This window comes from Electrophorus electricus, chromosome 4 (genome assembly GCF_041902795.1).
Source record: "Electrophorus electricus isolate QZ-2024a chromosome 4, ASM4190279v1, whole genome shotgun sequence".
Taxonomy (NCBI): Eukaryota; Metazoa; Chordata; class Actinopteri; order Gymnotiformes; family Gymnotidae; genus Electrophorus; species Electrophorus electricus.
Genome location: NC_137500.1, coordinates 15,964,549 through 15,969,731, shown reverse-complemented (window position 1 = coordinate 15,969,731; position 5,183 = coordinate 15,964,549).

The window sequence follows — 5,183 nt, the reverse complement described above, 5'->3', positions numbered from 1 at the left end:
CCTCTTCTTAAGTGTGTTCCCGATTATGTGCGGGAAAGTGGTTTTGATTTCACTGCAAGACACAAAGAGAAGAGAAAACGCAGTTTAAATCACGTAAGGTCTGCACAAATTAGCCTGCACTGGTTACGTGATCAATTGTGATCTGAACTCAGTGCTTTGTAACGAATGTATATCAAATTTCTCCACTACGTTTGGAACGTTTTTAAAGTTTTAAATAAATTGACATTCTAGTACATTTGTTTTCAATATCAGTCCTGGGACCTGGGACAAGTGCAGCACTACATACAAAATGTAACTAAAACTCTCTATCCCCAAGGCCTTTAGCAGCTCTATTGCAAGTGCTACTTTCACTTAAAAACAAACAGTAACTCAAGAAAAGAACATGAAGGTACAATAAAGATAGATAAGGAAGTTCACCTTCTCTAATTCTTATAGGGCATCACTTTCCAATAACACTTGCACATCTCTACTTTTTCAAAGCATGGATGAGCATTGTTTGTTACACAGTCAGTTCTACTCTAGGGATCTGTCTGTGACATAATGCAAAGGTGGGGAAGCTTAAGCAATAAGTGTGGCCATGTCAGAGGAATCACACAAGTGTGTCCTAAAGCCTAGTGTTTGAGTCATGTGGGTTGCAGTGTGTAAACATGGGTAAAGGTACACATCAGTGGGTTCAAAGGAGGTTGGCATCTCAGGATGTGTGGCTGAGGGTAGCGCACCCAAGGGACACCCAACAATGCTCCCCAACCACTGTATGGTCTGCAGCCTGACCTCTATTCTTCATTTCATCCTTTTCATCCCAGCTGAAGAAAAGAACCATGTTGGACACATGATGAATCTCTGCATTTGCCACCATCAATTGTTCTCATCAACCTGTAGTTCAAGTCAGATTTCACTTGGGATGGACCTTTGTATAATGAGGCCATTTTAGCAGTAAAACCAATTATAGTCTTTAATCTGGAATGTTTTCAACCATACTAGTTGACCAATTTGAAAAGTGACCTCTCAATCTTAGTCAGTGTTTTTTCTACACTGCATAGCTAGAATGTAGAGTCTTTTTCACATGAACATGGGCATCTCTTAGTGCACTAGAAAGATTTTTTTTCAAGAGTATTAAAACTTTAGTCAGTAATCACTGCAACTTGTACACTAGGGCTCTCATATGAACAAGAGTTTAGATACAAATATTTACTGCTTCATTTCACTTTATTTTAATGTCACAGTCAGGGTTTATGAACTGGAAATAATAGCAAAATCTTAGGGAACTGAGCACTTTTTACCGTCAGCAGGATCAGTATTCATATATTCAAAATCAAACTCCAATCACAGGTCCAATCAGAATGTTTTCTATTGAGGAGTCACTGTTTTTCCCATCTGTAGTCAAAAAAGAAATAAAATTTCTTATTATAAAGCACTAAAAAATTCACAAACAGTAATGCAAGTTGAATGTTCTGGATAAAATATATGGCCTGCCCTCATCACCAATGCCTCTCACAGGAACTCTAGTTTGCAATATTTTAACAGTTCAACATCTTCTCTGGTTACAGACCACCTCAGAGGAAGAATCATGTGTCTCTCCATGCACCACTTTATGAGGGTTGCTGGATATTGAGATTCTTCCTGAAGACCTTGACCATAATAGACCTGAGTCAAGAGCTGGACCCTTCTTTAAAGCTACTTTGACCCATCCTGTAAGGGTTGGCACCAGGTCGAGGCCCCCTCCGGCCAACAGGGGGAGGTAGGCACACTACCAATCAGGCTTGATGCCCAACAGCTGTGCATGGTCTATATAAGTCCAGTCACTCAGTGCTTGGGCTTTGCTCAAGTTTTATGCAAAGCTTCAGCTGGTAACTCTGGGTATTAAGGTCTGTGAGCCATTGTGCTACACCTCTCTTCTGCTCTGTGAGGGTTTCTGGGTTTTTACATGTCCCCTCCCTTCTCCAGTTTTCCCTCTCAAGCCAGTCTCTCTCTTGAGGTGCCCATTAACTGCTAAAATTCCTCCCTGTTTTCTGGTTTTGTTTGAGAAGTTTTAGAGTTTGGTTTTCCCCAGTGCATCGGGGCTGCCATTCTTCCCATGGCATCCCTTGTTTTCCCTTTTTCCATGCTCGGTGTGGTGTTTAGTTTTTCCTCTCATTTTGTCCTCCTCCATTCCTTTGAAGCACGATATACGCAGAGTTTGTTTTATAGCTGCTGCAGTCTAGCGGGAGTTTGCTCACCTCGCAACAAAGCAGCTGGGGATTGACTCTACCTTTTTAGTTTTTTACTTCTCTTGTTTTACCTGTTCCAAGATCTAACTGTTTTGCACACGGGCCCACCATCATTAAAGTGTGGTAGCTCACCCAGTAGATTGTCGGTGTCATCATCTATCTGACTTGGGTTTGAGCTGCATTACAGAAAGACCCAGCCATGGACCCAGCACAACAGAGACTTAGAACAGGTAAATGTAGCTCTGACTAATCAGGGGGTGACCACTGGTTAACATGTGCAGGCCCTGCAACAGGTTATCTCAGTTACAGGGCCTGACATGGACTAATCCTGCTGCTATACAAACACCAGTGCCTTTGGCTGCCCCTAGTCAGGAGGCAGCTGGGGCTGCTGCAGAGCTAGCCCAAATCCTGCCTATCTTGTGTTCGGAGTTGTTGCTCCCTGTCCCTGAGTGCTATGCTGGTGAAGCAATGCTCAATGGCTTTCAAGCCCTCTTGGTTCCCCACAGAGCAAGCAAAGGTGGTGTACATCATTTCCCTTCTGACTGGGAGGGCTCTGGTCTGGGAGCACCACATTGATGTATGTTCCTCTTTGGCAGAGTTTGCTGCTGCCCTCAAGTAGACCTTTGTCTATCCAGTCAGTGGAGGGGATACGGCCTCCCGTCTCCTTAATATACATCAGGGGGAAAAAGAGCAGTGGCTAATTACGCCATCGAATTCCGCACAAAGGCGGCCAAGAGTGGGTTGAATCCCACAGCGCTGATGGCCGCTTTGCACCAGGTTCTCAACGAGGAGCTTAAAGATACTCCTGCCTCTCTCGACTACCTGATCAATCTGGTGTTGCAAATTGACAATCATGTATGGGAGAGGTGCAGAGCATGGGGACCAGATGTCGGTCAAGGCTCTCGTGCAGCTCCGCATACCCTTAGCCCTGTTCATGTGCCTGACAAGCAGGGGGAGTCTGGACCCCAGCCAATGCCGCTCAGACACACCTGCCTTTCTCGAAGTGAGCGCAACGCTTGGATGCGGGAAGGGAGGTGTCTGTGCTGTGAAAGCTTCGCCTAGCTTGTCCTGAGTGCTGGGGGAAAAGAGCTCAAGGGTTGTTCCTCAGTACCACAATTGCTTGGGGAATGTCGAAAACACGTCTTCAGGCATTTGTGGACTGGAGTGGTGGGCAACTTTCTTGACGCTAACAAGTTAGCCCTGTTGCTGGTCCCACTGGATGAACCCCTACCCGTTGCTGCCATTGATGGTCAGTCCCTTGAGCCAGGGGTTATTGGCCATCAAACTTGTCCAATCACATTGCGGGTCGGCCTAATACACCAAACAGATTGTGCTGTTTGTTATCTATGCTCCCAACTTGCAACTGATTTTGGGGTACCCCTGGCTTCAGCAACATAATCCTCATGTAGACTGGCTGAGCCTGTCAGTGCTGTCTTGGAGTTCGACATGTCAGACCTCCTGTCTGCAGCTACCCAAGCCTTGGTCTGGGGCTGGTCATAATCCCGACAGTCCGGACCTGTCTCGGGTCCCCCAGGAATAATGGGACCTGAGGGATGCATTTAGCAAACAGAAGGCCCAACTATTGCCTCTGAACTGGTCATATGACATGGCAATAAACCTCCCCCCGGGCATCAGTCCCCATACAGGCCGCTTAGTCTCCCTTTCGGGGCCTGAATGTCAGGCAATGGATGAATATATACAGGAAGCCTTAGCCCTAGGGTTCATCCGGCTGTCTACTTCTCCAGCTGGTGCAGGGTTATTCTTTGTCGGGAAGAAAGATGGCGGACTACACCCCTGTATAGACTACCGGGGCCTTAACAGAATAACTGTCAAGGACTGCTATCCATTGCCCCTCATGATCTCATTTTTACTAAACTGGACCTGCGCAGCACCTACAACTTGGTGAGAATCCAAGAGAAAGACGAGTGGAAGAGGGCGTTCATCACCCCCTCTGGGCACTACGAATATCTTGTCATGCCATCTGGGTTGATGAACACACCTGCCGTCTTCCAATGGTACATCAACGAGGTCCTAAGGGAAGCCCTTGACAGGTACAGTTATGTGCAAAATAATAGCAGTGTTTAAAACAACTGAGAAAAAGCTCAATCCTCATAATAGCATTTTATTTCCATATACACAAAGGCACTGGGAGCACTGGACATTCAATTCCAAATGAAAACATGAACAAAATATCCATTTTTAAACTGAAAATGAAGAAAAAAGAATAATGGGCTGTTCAGAAAATAGCAGTGTCTTCATTTTCGTTTACAAACTCGAATATTTACAGTATAAATTGAAAATTGTTTACAGATTTAGCTTTTCTCATGATCACTGAACTAATATTTAGTTGTATAACCTTTATTTGTGATAACTGTTTTACATCTGTGTGGCATGGAGTCAACTAACATATGACACCTGCGAACCGATATCAGCCCAAGCTGACTGGAGTACATTCCACAGTTCTTCTGCATTCTTGGGTTTTGCACCAAAAACAGCATTTTTGATGTCACGCCACAAATTCTCAATCGGACTGAGGTCTGGAGATTGGGCTGGTAACTTCATAACATCAATTTTGTAAGTCTGGAATCAGGATGTTGCCTGCTTGCTGGTGTGTTTGGGGTCATTGTCCTGCTGAAAGATCTATTTCAAGGCCATTTCTTCTTCAGCATAAGGCAACATGACCTCTTCCAGTATTGATATATTCAAACTGGTCCATGGTGCCTGGTATGTGATAAATGGGTCTGACTCCAAACCATTATGCTTATACCTCCATGTTTTACAGTCTTCACAGTGTACTGTAGCTTGAATTCAGTGTTTATGGGTCATCTCACAAACTGTCTTGTGGCCTTTAGACCCAATAGGATTAATCTTGCTCTCATCTGTCCATAGAATGTTGTGCCACTTCTCTTTAGGCCAGTCAATGTGTTCTTTGGCAAACTAACCTTTTGAACATGTCTTTTTTTTCAGCAGTGGTAC